At 40.4% G+C, this 22,506-nt stretch overlaps 2 long non-coding RNA genes across 2 annotated transcripts in view; one reads left to right on the forward strand and one right to left on the reverse strand.

The window, feature by feature from the left end:
* Nucleotides 1-2,622: 2,622 nt before the first annotated feature.
* LOC140725950 (uncharacterized) overlaps nt 2,623-22,506 on the forward strand; it is a 29,013-nt gene continuing 9,129 nt past the window's right edge. Inside the window, exon 1 of the long non-coding RNA XR_012098542.1 lies at nt 2,623-2,737. This is a non-coding gene — a long non-coding RNA (uncharacterized lncRNA). The remainder of the gene's footprint in view (nt 2,738-22,506) is intronic.
* LOC140725949 (uncharacterized) overlaps nt 16,392-22,506 on the reverse strand; it is an 80,703-nt gene continuing 74,588 nt past the window's right edge. Inside the window, exons 3-4 of the long non-coding RNA XR_012098541.1 lie at nt 17,658-17,752; nt 16,392-16,633 (exon numbers count right to left, since the gene is read on the reverse strand). This is a non-coding gene — a long non-coding RNA (uncharacterized lncRNA). The remainder of the gene's footprint in view (nt 16,634-17,657; nt 17,753-22,506) is intronic.

Consider the following 22,506-nt stretch of genomic DNA (forward strand, 5'->3'; position numbering starts at 1 on the left):
TAGCTACAACCTTAGCTAAAAATGTTGAGTTTAATGAAAGTGAATGTTTTGAGAAGGAAATCTGAATGTGTGCAGCAGAGATCCAATGAACCTGGGGCTGAAATATTGCATACAGATCTCCAAAGGTTGCACATGTAGGGAAGTTCCATGAATGGGCAACACCAAGGAGATGAGGAGACAACAAATGAAAGAGATTTGGAATTAAAACAGACTCAAGAATTAGTGTCAATATAGGTTAGAACTGAGCAAAGATACATGACATAGGAATGGGATGGGCAGTGGACTCTTAATCAACTGGAGATTTTTGGAGAGTGGAGGATAGAAGATTGACCAGGAAGGCACCAGCAGATCAACCAATGCATAGATAATGATTTCAGTGGCTGACTATAAGGCAGAACCAGAAACAGGAACTGTCAAGGAACTGTAAGTTGCATGCACAGTGGAGAAGAGATTGAAAATTAACATCAAACTCAGAGGATGCAGAGGTTAGGTTCAGTCATAGCTAAGATCTGAAGAGGAGATTGAAATGGGTGACAGTAAAACATTCATAATGAAGATCAAAGGCAATGGTTAACTGGATTAAGTTATGAGCTGCCTTCCAAATGTGGAACTGGATGTTGTCAGAAAGCATGTGGAAGTTCATCCCATGTCAAGGGTTGACAATACGTAGGTCAGGACATGAAAGTACATAAGTAGTGGTGAAGTGACACAACAAGAAGCCAATTTCAGAGCTGTTCATGCTAGTGAAGTAAACCACTTCCACTCAGAGCGACAACGTAGAAGAGAAGCACAAGATGGTTTCCCTTTACCTCCGGAGATACCGCACGACTCGCTGAGTACTTCCAGCACTTTGATTTCTTGCTATGGTTTCAAACCGGGATTACACTTGTGGGTGAAAGTTAGTCCAACCTGCAGTTTTAGGCTCATAATTGACAGCATGCATGATGAATCTTGTAAAACAGGTCAGGGCGTTGTCACCACAACATACACTGGCAACCAAACATGGCTGAATCGGACACTGACTCAAGATTGTGTGAGAAGCATAAGGACTGTCATAAAGTATTACAAAAAAATTACACATGATATCATGCAGATACTGTAGAGTTTATGCTTCCTTGCGTTCTACTTCAGCTTATTCATTTTGGCACAGCCTGAAAGAGAGGGAGAATGGTCCAACATGAATAGGGTGAAGCTTCAGCATAATGTTAGCCAATCCCAATACAAGTCTTAAATGGACTAATTAGAAAACAAAAAGGCATTACATTTAAGTTAATATGTTTCTCCTTTGCTGAATAGTCTAATGAATTACAACAATAATTTTATTTATATAACATCTTTCATTCATTAAGATGCAAGTTCAAAATGCTTAACATAGATTGTAAAGATAAATATATATAGTCACAAAAATACAAGGCAAATTAAAAGTCATAAGACAAACATTATATAGAATAAACTGTAATAGAATATACAAAATTATATAAATTCAATCAACATCAACGGGCATTAAGTAGGGCAAAATAAAAAAGTAGTTTTTAGAGATGTTTTGACACATTCCACACTACTAACCTGGCATGTCTCAGTCTGTAGAGTATACCAGATTTTTGGTTCATTAGAGCAAAAGGCAGCAGCACCAGTTCTTATATGGTTGGCAAAGCAAACCAGTATTCCTGGACCTAAGGGATGAAAGAGGATTTACACTCCAAATTACACAGAGGTATATTTTGACTCCTAAAAGGTCAGATATTATAAAAACAAAATATTCCTGGTGTTAGAAATTTGAAATCAAAATAGAAAATGCCGGAAGTGTCTGTGCCAATTTCTGTGAAAGACAAAATATATATTTAATGTTTCAAGCTGACTATGATTCGAAAAGAAATCTAAAACAGAATGAGTGACCAGTCTTTATGATAATGATAGCAATAGGAATGTCGACCAGAGAACAATGCAACTCAGGTTAAGTTTTTGAAAAGAGTCAGTGAATCTCTGAATCAGCTGGGCAAATGGGATTATTTTAATATTTTGTCTGAGAATCAACAAATCTGAATTAATGTCAGTATCCAGCAATTAGCAGACATGTCAAACTGGATCCTGTGCTCTACACCCGCAGAGGGCAGGACCCTGAACACACAGACTTCCAAAACAGAAGCAAACGTCCTACCAACTCCACTACCTAAGTCAAGAGAGTGCTTTCAAACATGGTGCTATATCCATGAGCGACACTGTATACGGAATCAGAGTTATGTTGAGTGAATGGCTGCCTGCGATTCAATCTGTCTCTTTTTCACTAACATCTTCAGCAATGCATTTCAGACCCAATGTAAAAGTCCTACTGCTGTGATAGGGTTCAAGGTTATCTCTAAAGATGGAAGGAAATGGTGAGGAAGAGACTCAATTGTTTCAAATACACACCATCTTGTGTTAATAGTTTGTCATTATTAGGACTTTTCTAGCAAATATTTGGAAACAGGGTGTGTAGCACCATTCCAGCCCAACCATGACTATGCTCATTAATCACTCTCCAATCCAATAATCTTGTTTCTTTTGACTATAAGTTGTGCTCGTAGTAAAGAGAGAAATTACAATGCAATCAACCAGAAGTAATGAATAATACACTTTCTGAATGTGAGAACACTGAACAACTGCTTCCTTTGCTGTTGGGAAGTGAATTGCAATGCGTGGTGTGCACTGGCACGCAGGTGCTTGGTGGGGCTGGGAGCATGCTGCCTGGTTACGTGTGGTGAGTAGTTGCTTTTGGTATCTGCTACAGCTTTGTGATTCTGGGATTCAATCTGCTGATTCCTGCCTGAAATTCCATGTCCAGCAGTCCCAGCTTTAAAACAGCGGCGTGAGAAAATCCTTTAAAAAAAATGCAACGGTAACATTCAATGCTCTGGATTCTGAATCTTATTCCAAAACAAAACAAGAACAACATTCATGTGTATGATCCGGCAGAAAGCTCAGCAGCTGAAGCAACATTAACCACAAGAGCCTGAACTAAAATGAAAATAACTTCTTTGCTATTTTTCATCATGAGTTGCCTTTTTTTATAAGAAAACTGAATTCTGATATATCATAATACAAGAGCTAAACCCATGCATGCAAAGTAAGTATTGTAGTGTTGATGAGATTTGAGCCCAAAACAGTGAGTAATGAAGTGAACCACACCATAGAAGACTGGTTCCACTCTGAGGACTACCATCTCCAGAAATGGTTCAGCTGAACAAATTGTGAGAAACAACACATCACAATCTGAAGAGCTTATGGAGCAAAATGGCATCAGACGTTTCAAGTCAACTCCTCACCGCCCAGCAACGAAAAGGTTAGCTGAAAAGTTTGACCAAGAAGTCCACTAAAGCAATGGATAAGGAGGACATTTCCCTACAGCACAAGATGGACAACTTCCTTTTTGTGTATCGGAACTCTGTTTATGTGATGACAAATCAAACACTTGCAATGCTGTGCATAAACATGACTCCGAGATCTCGCATGGACCTCCTGAAACCAGATCTACTGAGGGAAGTGCAGAAAAAACAGTTCAACCAGTTACCAAGTGAATCAGCATGGAGCTTCGAGGTTGGACAGAAAGTCCTAGTGTGTACTTACCGAGAAGGCAAGTAGACACCTGGTAGGATAGCTACAGGACTGGACCACTGATGGACATAGTGGATGTTGGAGATCAGACATGGAGATGTCATGTGGACCAGCTACTGGATGCTCAACTGCGAACACACCTGAATCGACTGTGTCCAACAAGACGGACACATTACAGCCACTGGACTTACCCCTCAGTGAGGATCACATGACACCTACAACAGAGAAATTTTTTTGACAAGACACCTGCCAAACCTGATGCCACTCCATAGATCCAGAGGCACTATCCTGAAAGAATCAGAGCACCACCCAAAAGACTGAGTCTTGGAACTGTGAAGTTAGTTATGGACAGTTATTGTGAAAGCATTTTTATTGAATATAGTCTGTTAAAGGAAAATTGAATGTTTTGTTACATATACAGTTTTATGTTACATTAATCTAAAGGGGGAGGATGTGCAGTGTACAAATCTATTTCTTTTAGTGCAATGACTCCCTTTAGCACTAATTATTGACTGATATCTTACTCATGTACTTTGATTTGCTGCTGTCTCTGCAAAGTGAATATACACATTAACTTCACCTCCCAGTGTGTGCCTTGATTTATTTGATATGTAGTTGTACAGACACAAGTGTCCCTAACAAATATTTGGTAATAAAATACACTAGCTTAATACAGGAAGATATTAAATGTCAGAAGCAGATTTCACTTTGAGTATTCTGGAAAAAAGAAATATCAACAATTTTTGTTTCAGAAGCAAATTAATTTCAAGAAATATAATGAACAATGAAGCTAGGATCACTTCTGGTTATTATAAACAGGACCCACAAATGATTAAAGAGCACAAAGAAAAGCAGTTAAAAATATCAGCCACTTTGTTTCTTCAGTGCCCAAATGTTATTTTGTATTGACTTTTATTGAGACAAGTAACAAAGACAGAGTCATCAACAAAACATCCTTTATTGAAATTAGTCAACAATCCACCCGCAGTGACTACTACAACGATGATTCAAAAGTCACACAATCTATCATACATATATTCAGTGGTGCTTCACCTTCTAAAAAAACTAACAAATTGATGCAGACTAGTGTATATATGTACACACAGTGCATCTGTAATATTCACTCAGTAGCCACTTCATTAGCTACCTTACCAACCTAATAAAGTAGCCACTTAGTGTATCTTCTGCTGCTGAAGCCCATCCACTTCAAGTTTTGACATGCTGTCCATTCAGAGATGCTCTTCTGAACACCACTGTTGTAACACTTGATTATCTGAGTTACTCTCATCTTCCTGACAGCTTGAACCAGTCTGGCCATTCTCCTCTGGCCTCTCTCATTAACAAGACAACTTCACCTCCAGAACTGCCCTCACTAAATGTTTTTTTGTTTTATTGACCATGATCTGTAAACTCAAGGGGAGGGGTTTCCAACCTGAGGTCCTCGGACCCCTTGGTTAATGGTAAGGGTCCATGGCATAAAAGGGTTGGGAACTCTTACTCTAGAGACTGCTGTGCATGGAAATGCCAGGAGATCAGCAGTTTCTGAGATACTCAAACCACCCCATCTGGCACCAACAATCATTCCACAGTCAAAGTCACTTAGGTCACATTTCTTCCCCATTCTGATGTTACTGTTCCATAGCAACAGAAGATCCTGACGAAGGATCCCGGCCCGAAACGTTGACAGTGCTTCTCCCTATAGATGCTGCCTGGCCTGCTGTGTTCCACCAGCATTTTGTGTGTGTTGTTTGAATTTCCAGCATCTGCAGATTTCCTCGTGTTTGCTCTTGACCATGATTGCGTGTTTTATGCTTTGAGTCACTGCTACACGACTGGCTGATTAAATATTTGCATTAATGAGCAGGTGTACAGGTATACCTAGCAAACTGCCCATTGAGTGTAATGTAGATGTCAGGGATACCTTTAACTCCGGAGCTATAATCCTCTGGCATTATAGTTGAAGAATAAACTAATAAACTAATAAAATAATCTAAAGCCATGACATAACAGCTATGTTACTGTATATTGGGGCTGCTCTGTGTAATAAATCACAATAACAGTTAATGGCATAGTCATTTAAAATGACACAAGGAACTAAATATTTAAAAGCATATAACAGTTCTTAGGTTTAACTAAACATAAATTTACTAATTTTTAAAATTTTATCATCTACAGACACTTCTGCTCTCACATGCCATACCGTAACTGTAATCTTGACTCAGTATAAGCATAAACTTAGTGTATAACCCATTTGCTAAACACTCAACTTAACGTGTTAACCTCAACAGTTACAATTATACATTGTTTCCAGTCATGTCCCCAGACCATAAATTTGAAGTGAAATACACAAAATGCTGGAGGAACTCAGCAGGCCTGGCAGCATCTGTGGAAAAGAGTGCAGTCGATGTTTCAGGAGGGGACCCTTCATCACACTGCTGACTCCTTTTGTCAGATGCTGCCTGGTGTGTGTGTGTGTGTGTGTGTGTGTGTGTGTGTGTGTGTGTGTGTGTGTGTGTGTGTGTGTGTGTGTGTGTGTGTGTGTGTGTGTGTGTGTGTGTGTGTGTGTGTGTGTGTGTGTGTGTGTGTGTGTGTGTGTGTGTGTGCGTGTGTGAACTACTTGGATTTCCAGCACCTGCAGATTTTGCTGTAAATTCAATAATAGATTTTCTAACGTCAGCTCCTTTAGGTGCCCCATCCCCATTCCCTGCTTTCTCACACTGCCTCACACATTTTGTTCCACTTTAATTTCACAGGAACCCTGAACTCTGCTGTCTCTTTTAATGAAGAAAACTGTCACCTCTGACCTTCCCTCCCTATTATTTATAATGCTTGCACTATTTTTAGCTGTGTAAGTATCATTATCACAGATTTCGGCTGGTATCATTCAGTGTGTTCCACATTCCACCCAGTTATCCAGCTCAACCTGAGCGCCTATAGATACGGCCCTCCTGAGGTGGCACCTGCCACTGGATCCTTTATTGTAAGACAGCATGATTCATTTGTGGAAAAATAGCAACTATTTATTAAATCATTTTCAAACAAGACAAAGTAATTGATTCAGTTAACATGATTTTGACCAAGGTCAGGAATATTTGAGTGTGATATAAACAAAAATCCTGCTCTCTCTAAGCAAGTGGCGGATGCATTTCCGTAGATAAGTGACAGTGACTGAAATGACAGAACAAATTGTTAATCCCTATGATATAGGAAGAAAAATTATCAAAGACTTTCTATATTTTAGAGAAGAGACTAAATAAAGTGAACATGCTTACAGTGCAGTGCTTACTAATTATTGCTCATAAAACGCCATTTATTGCACACTGTATAACTTCTGTTGTGGTTAATGCCATGTACTCCAACTCCAACGTCACTTCAAAGAACCATCTTGGGCATTCAGAATGCATATATGTTTCTCCATACAAACATTCATCACAGGGGGAAGACTACCACAACACAGAGAGAATTCAAACCAGTGAAAATGAATACAGTGGTCAAAGGGATGACGTTAGGCTCAACACAAAATGCACTGGAATTCATAATGTTGTAGGAAGCAGCTGAACAAACCTGCAATATTCACAAACATCTAGCCAACGCCCAGAAAAATGCCGTAGAGGCAAGTAGGGCAGCAGACAAGCATGCACTTTGGACACAGACTCACTGAATTCACAGTCTGCCATTTACTGTTTCTTTCTGCATTGTGCTATCACCTAGAGCCAGTAGACGCAAGTTTTGCCTGTGAATTAAATGCAGCAGAGATTCATGTAATAACTTTGTACAGAACAATTTGCAGAAACTTAATATTAGATTACTAAACAGCATCTGGTATGGAATATACTGTCACATAGAATAGAAAAAAGCAGAAAAATATTTACTTTTTGAATCTTTGGAACAGAAATATGATTTATTACTGTATATAGAGCTGTAATAAATGAGGGTGATTGCCAGGAATGTTTATTCACTGATGTAAATTGGGTTTTGGAAATACTATTTGTTCCATCTGTACTGCAAAAGAATATTGAATTGCTAAATAGTTCAAAGTTCAAAGTAAAATTTATTATCAGAGTACACACATGTCACCACATAAAATGAGATTCATTTTCCTGCGGACATACTTGGCAAATCTATAGAACAGTAACTGTAAACAGGATCAATGAACAACAAACAAATTCTATACGTGTAAATGACAAATGGGATTGGCTGAGATAGGCATCTGTTTGACATGGACAAGATTTGGAGGTCTTGTTTCTGTGTGTATTACTCTATGAGTCATGTTCGATCTGTATTGACATAGTTCAATGTACAGTATAAAACGTATGTAAACATTGACATGCCCTTTCAAAGAGCTTCCAGTTCTAATTCTTGTCTCTCATGCTGGTGAAAAGCAAATCATTGTAATTCCTGAAGTCTCATCTGCTGAACACTTGCAAAATTCCTCTGTGATTGCTTAGGCCGTGAAAACACTATTTCAGCACATCAGGAATCTCTTCCGCCAGATTAAGGTAATATGGGTTTCATTGGGAGTGCTGTGCACTTGTCCGGAAGTCACCGGCTAAATCATGGGCAGAACTCCCATCCTTTACTTAACTATTGAGGCTCAAAACACAGCTCATACACCATTTAAGACAGCAGCCAGGTCCTCATGATTCAATGGCTTTGGTTACACTAGCAAGGGTTTAAGCATCACACAAAGTGGCAGGCAAAGAGGGGGGATCTCACTGAATAACTCTGAAAGTAGAGTGAACGTGGAGAGGATGAATCCTGTAGTGGGGAGAGTCTACGGCCAGAGGGCACAGCCTCAGAGTAGAAGGACTAGAGATGAGGTCTTTATCCAGAGGATGATGACTCTGCAGAATTCTTTGCCACAGACTGTTGTGGAGGCTGTCACAGAGCATATTTAAAGCAGAGGTTGGTAAGTTCTTGATTAATAAAGGACAGAGAGAAGGCAGAAGGCAGGAGAATGGGGCTGAGAGGGAAAACACAATAAATCAATGGGTTGAATGGTCTTATTCTGCTACCATGTCTTATGGTTACGTAGTCCACGTTCCACTCGACATGACAAAAGCCTGATGTAACCTGAATATTTTCTCTGCCTACTGGTCTCAGTGAAGAGACAATCAATGATCTCTATTGTACAGAAAGCAAGGTTCAAGGGTCATTTTGTTGTGCATGAACAATACAACTCCAGTATTTGTCTTCCCCAGATAGCCATGAAAAAAGTAAAAGAAGCAAAACTCACAGATCCCAGAATCCCTGACCTTCCTGCAGAAAAAAACAGGAACAATAACAACCCCTGATCCCCAGCCCTGTAGAAAAAAAGCAACAATAGCAATTCTGACCCCCTCTCCCACAGAAAATCCAGTAACAAAGACAATCCCCAACCTCCACCCCCACAGAAAAACTAGCAATGATAACAATCCCGACCCCCACCCCCACACAAAAAATCAGGAACAAAAACAATCCTGAACCCTCCTCCACAGAAAAATACAGCAACAATAACAATCCACAACCCCCACCCCCACAGAAAAACCAGCAACAATAACAATCCCGACCCCCACCCACACACAAAAAAACAGCAGCAATACAATCCCTGACTCCCTCCCCCACAGGAAAATAAGAAACGACAATACGATTCCTGAACCCCTCACTTGTAGAGAAAAAAGACCACGTCAATAGCAACATATTCCCAACCTCTCCCCCGCAGAAGAAAACGGCAACCCAACCCCCTCACTCATGAAAAGAACAGCAACAGTGGCATGAAAAACCCTTTATCCTCCCACCCACACCCAAAGCACTTAGGGATCACCCATTCGCCAGTCGGCCACAAGAAAGAAAAGGATAAAAAACGGTGGGAGACCACTGTGAAGTACAGTAAAGAATAAACTGCCATTTGTTGTCAGTACTTGCAGGTCCAGTCTGCAAAGATCCAAAAACACAAATTCTCAAGGTTACATTGGTGACCACTATAATGCTGTCTGCCCCATTCTGAGGCTGTGATGTGGCTACACAATGTACAACAATAACAGTCACACTGACCCAATCTCATCTCAAACTTTGCTCCAACAACACACACAAAATGCTGGTGGAACACAGCAGGCCAGGCAGCATCTATAGGGAAAAGCGCTGTCGACGTTTTGGGCCGAGACCCTTCGTCAGGACTAACCGAAAGGAAAGATAGTAAGAGATTTGAAAGTAGTGGGGGGAGGGGGGAATGCGAAATGATAGGAGAAGACCGGAGGGGGTGGGATGAAGCTAAGAGCTGGAAAGGTGATTGGCGAAAGTGATACAGAGCTGGAGAAGGGAAAGGATCATGGGACGGGAGGCCTCAGGAGAAAGAAAGGGGGGGGGGGGGGGAACACCAGAGGGAGATGGAGAACAGGCAAACAACTAAATATGTCAGGGACGGGGTAAGAAGGGGAGGAGGGGCATTAACGGAAGTTAGAGAAGTCAATGTTCATGCCATCAGGTTGGAGGCTACCCAGCCGGTATATAAGATGTTGTTCCTCCAACCTGAGTTTGGATTCATTTTGACAGTAGAGGAGGCCATGGATAGACATATCAGAATGGGAATGGGACGTGGAATTAAAATGTGTGGCCACTGGGAGATCCTGCTTTTTCTGGCGGACCGAGTGTAGGTGTTCAGCGAAACGGTCTCCCAGTCTGCTCCCCCCCACTTTCTTTCTGTGTGAGTGAGAACCCGGGTGGGCAGTGATCGGCCCTGGATCAGTGAGTTAGAACCCAGGTGGGCCTTGGGTCGAAGGTCACTAATCAGAGAAGGACTGAGTTTGTGCAACTGGTCCATTTGTGCGCAGATGAAAAGATGTTTCCTATATTCTGAGATTTACTTGATTATTGGACTGTACATTATATTGGTTTCATTCAGTTTTTTCAAGTTTTTCTTTCGTGTGGGCAATTGGCAGGTGGGTGATCCGTTAGTTTTTTATGTGCAAGAGGGGCGTTGGGGATTTGGCGCTACCGTCGCTGTTCTTTTCTGTGAGTGAGGGTGTCGGGATTGTTACGTGTGGACGATTGTTGATTGTTATTGTGGCTGTTTTTTTGCTGCAGGCGAGGAGGGAGCTTTGGGGTCTGTGAATTTTGTTTCTTTTCTTTTTTGGGCCTGGAGGAGGGAGTTGATATCTTTTCTTTCATCAGCCCCCATGGTCTTTCTGTATTTAATGACTATCTGGAGTAGACAGTTGTATTATACATCATGTTTCTGTCTCTTTCCCCTAATTTCTGGAGATTGAGCCTATCGTACCTACTTGCAGTTTTAACTTTAAAGCTCGTGTCCCATTCCAGTGAAGACACTGCACTGCCTTCAAGGCCATTAGAACTTTTATGAAGTCTGTTGTCCAAATCACTCCCAATATTCTGAGGTTTTCATTTGCTGCATCAGAACTTCTCCCCCTTGTAGTCTGTTCTGATCGAAATGCCTAATGACTATTTTAAGTACTTATAGCTTAATGACATCTGCACCAAGCTGTCTCTATGGATATCTTTTCATTATTTAGAACGTTGGTCCTAGGGGTGAGCACAGTGGGAACAGACAAGAAAGAGAGGGGGTTTGCCCAACAATCGTTAATCAGTTTAATTACATCATGTATATAAAGTGGGTTTATCATGTCCCACAGAAAGAATACAAATCTAAATTCCTGCGAGTAATACTGGTTGTAATTTTATGTCAAGAACTGTTTATGTTTCCACCTACACTGCTTAAAAAGCCACCTATCCTGGTGTCATTGAAGAAGTTTTGACGCAGGCCCCAGGCAACATCTTTGGAAAAGAGTAAACTGTCGACGATTCGGGCTGAGATCCTACAACAGCAGTGTTTAGTGTTTATTTTCATTCCATCTTCTGAACTACATTATACCTAACGGGTACAGATATGACCTCACTCAGCTTCAGTATTTCCAATTGGGGATTTAATAAATTCTGTGTAGACCTACTATCTAATCGGTTTAATGTTAAAAATTTTGTTTTAACTGGGTGTGATGAGAACAGAACTTGGGCCAACTGCATAACAATGTGAGTGATTTGTAAGGTGGTTTCTGTTGATGCCTGAATATACCCTGAGGAGTACAAATAAAGGTCAGAGGTAATCTTCAATATTACTCTCATGTCTCACAAGTTGCATATTGTCCCTTTGGTCATCATTTCAGTCACGGTCGCTTACCTGATCAAAATGCCTCTTCCTATCTTTCTTTCCCACTCTAATTAACTTGCGCTATGATAAAGTTGTTAACTGCAAGCGTAATTTCTGCCACGGCTCCTGTACGCTCAGACTGTCCTTAACTCCTCTAGCCTTATGTTTATAATGGCAGCTACACTGACAACAAAACCTCTCTGTGCTTTTCATTTCTACCAATGCTGAGAGGATAGTTTGAAATTTGTATTCACTAAATTCCATTTCTGCCTTTGGCATTTGAAGCTCTTTCTTTGAATGTGGGTGTAACTGGCAAAGCTGGCATTTATTGTTCACCCCTAACTTTGCCAAGGAAATGTAGGTTAGGCATTATACTCCTCTTTGTAGGCAGAGGCAATTCGATACCTCTGCGTAAGTAGCATTGTCAATCAATTAAAAGAATAATTAGTATCTGGACTGGAGTGACCATTAGTGGAATCCTCTCCGATCACCTGCCATTTTTCATTACTTTGGGTCAGCTTTCAAATTAATGCCCTTTAGAAAGGCTATTCTGTGCATTAATAAGCTTTTGCTTTCCCTCACATTTCACTGTGCATCATAGGTGCATTTTTGATTAGCCAAAATGTAGAGAGAACATCTGAGCAAATAATCCATGAATATTTTCCACTGGCAATATGCCAAATTTAGCTCATTCTTGCTATTTTGCCATTATTGTTGAAAAGAGGCAAATATGTTCCCAGGTGTGATTCCAGTAACCAGAAAAACTTTTTTTTCAAAGAAAAGAAAGCATTGCTTATGCTTTCATAATGAGTCCCTTAGAATAGTATATCAGCATTTCAAACCCTCTGTAAATTGCAAGAAGTGTTGTCACAAGTGTATTAAGTATGCTGTAACAAATGCATTAAATCTCTCTATGTTCAGCACCAGATCAAATTAAAAAGTAATCTGAGCAAAAATCCCAAATGATATAATTTGGAGTGCATTCAAACAAAAACTAGCCGTTCAGAACTCCAGATTCATGAAAATCTTGATTTACAAAGAATCTAGTGAAGTGTGATCCAAGAGAAGTTGACTGCTTGTTCAGAATTGTAAGTTCCAATCTAAACAATAGTAACCAGTGCACAAGAAATTATTACAATCAGGAAGTACACATTAAAGCAGCACTCCACAAGGCACCTACACTAATATTCCTCGAGGCCTTCCAGGCAACATATGAAGGCAAGCTATTATGCTTGTTAGTTTAGGCCTTGTGCAAGAAAACTCCTATAAATGCCATTCTTCTGTAATGTCCCTTCATTGCAAACGATAATAGGTTCAGAGAGGGGAGGCCAGGATGAGAGTTTAGTTATCATGAGAGTGAAGGAAGAATATTAGATGGAGATGGCAGAGGAAGAGGTCATGAGCAGAGTGTAATGTGACACCAAAATCTATTTTTCAGTCTCTATTTCCTTCCCCCTTTGAACTCTTTCAGCCTAAAATGGACCATCAGATGTTTAACCGCTGTTCCAGCTGAAACAAACTTGCATCATATCCATCACTGTCTTTGTCCATTTGTACAGTATAACTCATCCCTACTCCACCTTAGTCCCTCCAGTGCCAAGATTGTCAGATGTGGTTTATCAATTCTAATCTGGATTATTTCATTATCCCATCTTTTGCAATTACCATTTTATATGAAATGCAATCCTGAGCTCACCCCGTCCATTTACAGTACATCCAATGCTACAAAGTCTTCATCTTCTTTGTCCCTATGCACCTCCACTAGTTCCCTGCTTCAGAAGTGCCTCACTGTAACATTATATTCCACTCCTCCCTTTAGCTTTCAAACACTACATCTCTACTTCGATTCAACCCTCTGAAAATCTCTCTAAAAGTCCTTCATTTCCATTCGCTTTCAATTAAAATCTCAAGCCACATTCTCTTTCTATTAAAGGCTTTTGAAAGCACATCATGAATTTGCCTTTAAGTCACTCTGCCAGTATCTGATTCCATAAACTTTGAAAAATCTACATGAATGTAGAACTGGGGGATTGCTGCTCTGTCAGATGTACTGGCTTTGGAACTTCATGTCAAAGATCAGTTCTCTTGGGTAAACGTAAAATATCTTATGCAATATCTGTAAAGAAGATTTTTAAACCCATTTTAATTGACAATTGTCTCCTTGCTATCTGTAACAGCCTTGAGAGTACAAATTGGATATCAGGTTTCCTACATTTTGACAATGATTATGCTTCAAAATACTTCAGTGGATATAAAGATCTTTGGAGCGAATGTTAAAAATATTATAGAAATTCAAGTTTCTTTCTTTTCCTTCATCCTCTATTTAATGAAATGCCTACAGAGTCTTTTGTTTAAGGACATTAGTAACTGCTTTATTGGCTGGCCCTCATTGCAATAAGTTACTTTAGATTTTGAAACAGGCCAATTGGGGGGGTCTGATGGAGGTTGATATTCTTGTTGTGTTTTTGTAAGCTTATTTGTGGGGGGAGAGAGAGGTATTCTATGGCCAATGTTGATGTTACTTTTTGTGGGGGGGGGAGAAGGGTATTCGATGGCTGATGTGGTGTTTTGTGTGGGGAGAGAGGGGTATTCGATGGTCAAAGTAGTTGTTACATTTTGTGGGGGGGAGAAGGGTATTCGATGGCTGATGTTGTTGTGTTTTGTGTGGGGAGAGAGGGGTATTTGATGGTCAATGTAGTTGTTACATTTTGTGGGGGGAGAAGGGTATTCGATGGCTGATGTTGTTGTGTTTTGTGTGGGGAGAGAGGGGTATTCGATGGTCAATGTAGTTGTTACATTTTGTGTAGGGGAGAGACGGGTATTCGTTGGCTGATGTTGTTACGTTTTGTGTGGGGGAGAAGGGTATTCGATGGCTGATGATGTTGTTGTTACATTTTGTGTGGAGGGGAGAAGGGTATTCGATGGCCGATGTTGCTGTTACATTGTGTGCGGGTTGGGGGGTTGTTTGGGGATTAATGATCGTGGTGTTATTCCTTTTTGTGCAGGTGGGGTGAGTTTGCTGTTTCTCTCTGAACTGACTCCCATGGCTTTTCTTTGTTTCGTGGCTGTCTGGAGAAGCAAATCTCAGAATTGTAAGCTGCACACATATCTTAATAATGAATGAACCCTTGAACCTTGAAGTTCGATTTGGTAGGACAGCATAAGTATCTAACCAGCTGAATTCACTATGTATAAACTGAAGACTCTGTCTACAGGTTACTTTAGCGTGAAGCTTCTCTAAGCAACACAGGAAGAGTGCTTGCGAGTACTAGAATTTTATACTGTATATATGTACTGTACTGTATTTGAGCATCAGGCAGAGCTACTGGCCTTCTAACTCTGTTGGACGTGTGCATGAGCTGGACTGTATCAGGCATAATGTCTGCCAATGATGATTGACCTCTGATGCCACGTACAGGTGTGGCTTCAGCAAACAATCACCATTAAGGTTGGCTGAAGCTTTGTGGGAGCCAGAGCAGGGGCCAGTCTGAGCTACTGGAGAGCTCACAGTGTGTAGAGAAATGCTGCCACTGTTGGATAGGTGCCAATTATCAGACGTCTGAAAAGGCATTTCCAAGGCAACAGATTGACTGCAGAGATTGAGATACCGGGCTCCTTTCTGGGCTGGGTTTATGGTGATGCACCTCTGAATCGGAGGGACAGATTCTCATGGTGATACATGCTAGCAGCACATAATTCAGCAGGGGACCAAGTGCCAAGTTCATGCCAAAATCTGCAAATATTGACTTCTTCTTGGCACAAGAGCCTCGCCTGACACAATGGCAGAGGAGCATAGTGACGAATAAATAGTCCACAGTTGAAAACTTGAATGACATTCCTCCCTCTGAGCATGAACTCAGTAGGAAAGGAAAATACAATAGCAAATCTAGCTGAACGCAATCGTATTCATTTCCCTTACTAAACATAAACACAACCCCAAGCTAAAGGGGCTTCCCAAAGGCAGAGACTTTAAATACAAGAGTCAAAATGGCCTGCTGATTCCATGCCCCTTACCAACAGGCTGCAAACGTATCGGGCAGATTCCTACAAATATTAAGAAGCAACGCCACTTTTATTGGTGCACTGTTTCCCCAAAATCTGAGCTAACAGTCGGTGAAAAGCACTTTCCATCATATAAGGATTTCAAGCCTCAGAGCCAATAAAGATGGGGTTGATTAGAGGATTTTACAGCCGTGAAGAAGTCATGCAGCAGCTAGATTGGAAAGCTGAGGCAGGAAGCAGTAACTTTATGGCATCAAGGGGGTAAAAGGAAAGCATATGCAGAGATGGAAATGTGCGACAGAGACCCTCGCCAGCAGCTCTTTCACCTCATGACCACCACCACTTCTTCGCACAGTCTTCACTTGATATAAATCCTTCAACAACAAAAGAGAAGGTACACCTGGAAAGGCCTCCAAGAAAGATCAAACAGAGTGAATATTAACCGGAGTCATATTATTTTACACAGTCTGAAGCTGCCTGCAGTTCACTCCTGAGAGAGTTTTGTGGAGAGCATGAAATAAATGACAACAATTACCCTGGAATGTTGGGGGCTGCATTGTTTAATGGTTCTGTGGGTATTACACAATGAAGGCCTGAGAATTGTCTACTTCATGAAATAACCATTAATGAATGATCCAGTGGTGAGCACCAAGTTAATTATGAGTTTTTACTTGGAGTAGCTGTCTGCCTTTATGTCAGTGCCTAGGTCTTCAGATATTGAAGCACTTCACATTTTTCAGGGACAATTGCCTTTGAATGGAGAATGACAAAGCTCTGATCTTCTTTGGCCCTTACAACTCCCACTGTGTAATCCCTAGCAACACAGTCGCCAAGGTAACCCTGAGAGGGCGCGGCAAAGGGGGAAAGAGCATGAAATCTGATGTCATTCTTCACGGTCCTCTGCGGAGAAATAAAATAAATGAGTTCTGTGTTTAAAAGTATCGAGAAGTTTGCATCTTTTTTTCTTAATACTCATAATCTACATTCATCTATTTTGCCAATGTAAGTTATTGTGACAGATATGAAAAGACAATATTACTCTGTTCTGGTGTTGTAAAGTCCCTCTTAACTGTGATTGAAGCATAATGAAGGCAAAGATAATGACTGTGAAATTTTAGGTTGTACAAAGCACAATGTTTGAGAGACAGTTCTCCTAATGCACACTAGCTAGCGAGCAGCTTGTTACTTTCTTAAAAGATTTGAATTTCTCAGTAGGATATGATTTGAAGCTGATCAAACTGCTGCTCTGAGTGATTAGCTTTTGCCAAACTGTTGAGTTTATTGTTACCTTGCACGGCATTGCTAGCAGCTTGCTAACGTGATCTAAGAATCAGGATTGCTAAAATTAAGGTGTGCCGAGACCAGCACCGTCTTCCTGGACATATGGCTGCGGGAGCATCATCCTGCCTTGTTCTGAAAATATCTGATGTCCTTACTATAACAGAAAAATCAGTGTGAAGGAGTTCTGCTTTGCATTAGTGCCTCTTTTTCTTAATATACTTCTCAAGCTCACATCATGGCCTGGCCTGGCACCAGAAACAAGACACGGAAACATTTATGTTAACTTTCTCTTTTATTAATTATTTTATATTGTAAACCATACAGGAAAAATCTAAGTAACATAAACACTGGCTAATGTTGTTCTCAATACGTACACGGAATAGTTCAAAGTAAGAGTAGATAATAGTTGGGGGCATAAAATTAAATTAAGAAACAGAGATTAAAATGCTGTTAACTGTCTACAACTCCAGAAGAACAGAATGTAGAAAAGTAAAAATATTCTATCATTAACATTCAAGTGTAATCACATCTGACTGAATTGGATACATATCAGTACTTTCTTAATTTTCAGTAAGATTACTCTTCTTATGGTAAAGACTTCAAACCTACGTAATAAAAATTCAACATGAAATGAAAAGCAAACCTTTGAAATCTCCAGAAGTCACAGCGGCGGAAGTTTTATTTGCAAGGTGACTACGCATCGAATGATCAGCATAAATCTGGTTCAAGGTGTAGCATCTAGAACAAGTGCAAAGAAATACAGTTGCATTACTGAATAACTGATGCAACCGGGAGTAAACTAACAGCAAATGTACACTTTAAGATGCATTTCCATGTATCAGTGTAATCAGCAACAAGATTTAAGTTGATAAAAGAATGGAGAGCAAAATAAAGCTTAAATTCATATCAATTACTTTGTGATCCTGAAAACAGCAGAGGTGCACGAAATGAATCTTGGCATGTTTTTAGTCAAGATCTACATATCTATACCTTTCTTTATAAATGTTTACCAAAGCACAAGATTAAAAATGCCCTATGAACAATTTACGTTGGACAATTAGATTTTAACCAGCTGTGGGTGGTTAGGTATGAAGTGGGATTTCTGAATGAGCAGCATTAGAGTGGCTACAAGATTTGTTTAACATGCGGCATAATATGTAAATAATCTAATTTTGCTTCTATGTGTCAAGATAAGTCTCCAAGTAGTGGAATTGAATTGTTGCTTCCAAATGCCAATTAATAACATCACACATTTGTCCATTGCTGTCATTTAACTTGATAACTCCTTTGTTCAGAAACAGGCTTAACTTTTCTTAAGCTTTCTTTCTTTTTTAAAAATGTATTGTTCGGCACAGCTAGCTGGTGCTGCTGCCCACATGTCAGGTCGTGCAGGCTCTTAGCAGGCTTCTGTCGATGGTATCATTTCTGATGATCCCTCTGACCTGCCTTGTGGCCAGTAAGCATCTCCATTTTGCATGGGTTAGTTGTGCTTTGACACAAAGCTCTGCTTCAGTATTGCTGCACTCAAGCCAGGTCTTAGGCCAGCAAACAAAGACCTACACTGTGCACATAGTCTTCACGCAAACTGTGGGCGTTCTCAGGGCCCTTCAACAGGAAAGCGAAATCTATGCACCCAGGCTTAGTACAAATGCACGTTCAGATTTAACTTCTGATTTAAAATCAAATATTACAAAAGAAAAACAGCTGCAGATCCTGAGGCAATGGATTAAGGCACTTGTAACATGGGCTGAAATCATTCAGCCCCAGTACTATTGGCCTGGATATATTCGGCTATGTGTAGAAGGGTATGGATGAAATCAAGTTCAGTTTGCTGTATACAGCAGAAACACCTCAGCATTAAATACATATAATTTATCTTAGATATAACCTCTCATACGTCATTCTCTGCCACTACAAAATCAAGATTTAAATGTTCGATGAAGTCACTTATCAGCACGTCATAAACAACCAGAAATACTTTTATTGTCCTGATGGGATTTGGCATTCTATTATGAGAGTCTTCTTTAACCAAGGTTTCTGCTGTGCTTTCTGGAACAAAATTTATTTTGTTGAAAGACTTCAATACTGCATGAATTTATAGATAAAACTCAATAAGGAAAAAGAAGAAGAACTCAGTAAAATAATAACTGCACTCTGTGGCCACTTTATTAGATACCACATGTACCTGCTACGCTGAGTGTATATTTGTAGTACTATCTGCTTCAAGATTTGACGTGTTGCTCTCCCGCACATCACTGTTGGAACATGTGATTACTGTCACCTTCCTGTCAGCTTGAACCAGTCTGACCATTCTCCTCTGACCTAACTCATTAACAAGCCATTTTTACCCATAGAACTGATACTCACTGGATGCTTTTTGGTTTTAGTACCATTCTCTGTAAAATCTAGAGTTTGTTATGTGTAAATATCCCAGGAGATCAGCAGTTTCTGAGATAATAAAACCACCTTGTCTGGCACCAACAATCACTCCACAGTCAAAGTCACTTAGTTCACATTTCTTCCCCATTCTGATGTTTGGTCTGAACAACAACTGAACCTCTTGACCATGTCTGCATGCCTTTATGCATTGCGTTGCTGCCGCACGATTGGCTGATTAAATATTTGCATTAATGAGCAGCTGTATAGGTGTAGCTAATAAAGCGGGCCGTTGAGTGTATGTGGCAGCATTGTATGGTGTAGTGAAAAGCAGACCACTTAGTAATTGAAGGAACAGAAGCAGGCTCTTGGGGGATGTTAGTATGACTCATCTGTGAGTTTAAAAACACCCTCCTTGCTGTTAATGCTGAACACTCTAAAACCTTCTTATGACCTCCTTCCGATTTTCTATCACAGAAGGAAGTAACAAATAAACTAATTGGCTCTCATTTGAATGATGCATGGCAGAGATATTCTGACCGTTCGACGTTGGAAGAGTGCTTTCTCTCTTGGGGCCAGTACACAGAAGAGTCCTGAACTGTGTGGAACTGCTGCTGTTTGAAGTGACGTTCAAAGCAAAGCCCCCGCCTGGACAAACGTTTGGATATCACAATGAGAATGATTGGCAAAATCTAGCAGCAAAGATGATGGATGGGACAGATAGAAGGAGAGAAAGACGGCAATGGTTAAGGCAGAGAAGATAATTGTCCATGCTGAAATTGAAAGGAGGCATTACCTATTGCTTTCCTCTGAGGGGAAGGATCTTATATTTGTCTTAAGTTTTCTGCCTAAAAGGGAATTGCATTCTGCCAGATTAATTCAATCTCATCACCTGTAAATGTGTTTTCGTATTAAAGAGTTGTGCTGTCTGCAAGGCAGAGCAGTGCACTTCCTGAGCGAAGAGTAGTGAAAATGCTGAAATGGCTTGCAGCAGGTGCACAGGGCTCTCCACTAAAACAACATCAGATGGACACTAGACCTTCACAGTGATTCATTTCCTTGGCCTTTAGCACCCCGAGAGTAACACTGAAAGTATGTTTCAGACTGTGCCAGTACCCACTGCCAGATCAAAGCATTCACTGCTAGAGGCTGTCTGAAAATGGCCATATTATTTCGGAGAGTGACTATTGACAATAATCCATTAACGGCATCACAATGATTGTTGGTCCCCATAAGCAGCCTTTGTATCACTGATACCATCAATAATGCTACAGCCAATATAGCAACCTCCACCGTCAACCATGTCGAAGCAACAGACAGCACTCGCCAGTCAGTAAATTTGACCCCCTGTCATTTGGGGAATATGTTTACTATTAAGGGTTTGGTTTTCAGATCAGCTCTTAAATTTAATGTTACAAAATTAAAGGTTGCCAGACTTGGAAGTGGCAATATAATTCCAGTTAAGGTTTGATAAAATAATAACACGTGTGAGTTGGGGATCAAACTCAGGTTGTCAGCGAAGAAAGTCCCAGCAACATTAGGTTAATTTTATTAACCTGAATACTCCCAGAAATTCTAATGCACCAACTAGCTGTACAACATTATCCTGGCAGGGAAATTTCTGCTGTGATATAAAATTCATCAGTCCTCATATAAATTTCATCAGTGCCTGAGGACCGTGTCATCTTATGCCAGTGAAAATGTGCTCACACTGGATTTAGGCAACGGGACAGGTGTGGGGGAGAGGAACAGGCTGTGAGGGTCATTTCAGCAACAGAAATGACTGAGAGGGGAGCAGCAAACTTTGGAAAAAGACCACAGCTGGGAGCGGGGGCTCTGCAAGAAGAACTGTGGTCTAAAAGCAGGATCAGATCCCTGCCGAGAATAATAACCATGTTAAGAAGGCAGTGGAGGACCTGGGGGAGAGGAGATGAGAGGTCTTGGTTTCAGAGGTTTTTTAGATGGAATGGAAATAGTTGGTGAGGTGAAGTTTTGATGTGTGCAATGGAGCCTGAATCTTGGGAAAGTTGTCGGTGGGAGTGATATCTGTTAGGGAGTGATGGGGTGTCATCAGAACCTGGGCCTCAGTGATCTGGAGCATGAAAGTTGGAAAATTAGCATGGAACTAACCTTGTAAATGATCCAATCCAACTACTGGTATTGATATCTGGATGCCTAAAACTGGCCATTTCCAAGTCTTTCCCTGCAATGTTGTAAATGAACTTGCACTCTCAGTTTTCTGTAATGATACGAAATGACCAGGAAATAGTCATCATTTCCTTTCACACTGAATAAAGTCAGTTTTCAATTGTTCAGCGCTAAATTAAATACTGCAATGTAATCAAATTCTAGTACATTTCTAAGCATAACTCTTCTACCACATCATGAATAAAGAATGTTAGATAAGCAGGAACTCACAAAACCTCGATTTCTTCACTGCCACAAATATGAAAAAAGGCAAAAAAAACTTGATAAGACAGGGGAACTGAAAAATCCATCACTGCGTGGATAGTACATTTTAAAATATTCCTGATCAAAGGTCATTCAGCTGAGCAGTTTCCCTCAGCACTGAATGGCTGGAATGAGTGGAGTTGTTAACTGAGGTAGCCTGGCACTACTTGGCCTTTGGTAAACTTTGACCAAAACCTTTTCATTAGTTTTCATTTTTAGGAGAGATAAACCTTCTTTCCCCAGAAACAGCTAATGTTTGATGGCTGGCAGGAAAACAAATTTCAAAGTTGAAAAATAAAATACCTTTCATTATCAAAGTTATTCATAATAAAAAAATTACAGGAATAAACCATGCAATGGCTTTTCATTCTTTACATTCACAGAAAATGATCTGTGTGGTGTTCTGTTACATAAAATATTGAGTTCTTTTTAAAACCTGAGAACTGAAACGAGGCCTAATGCAAGCAAATGGCTGTAGCATAGATACCGGTCACAGTAAGCATGGACGACATGGGCTGAGCAGGCTCCCATTCTGCGCTGCACAACTCTACGATCAACTAAGTTCCTGAGTGGAGGATAAGAGTTGTGGAGAGTGTGGCGAGGGGTGGGGGCGGGGGGAACAATTATGAAAATATGCAAAAGGATGTACCATGAGCACCATTCAT

Source organism: Hemitrygon akajei, chromosome 4, assembly GCF_048418815.1.
Source record: "Hemitrygon akajei chromosome 4, sHemAka1.3, whole genome shotgun sequence".
NCBI classification, from domain to species: domain Eukaryota; kingdom Metazoa; phylum Chordata; class Chondrichthyes; order Myliobatiformes; family Dasyatidae; genus Hemitrygon; species Hemitrygon akajei.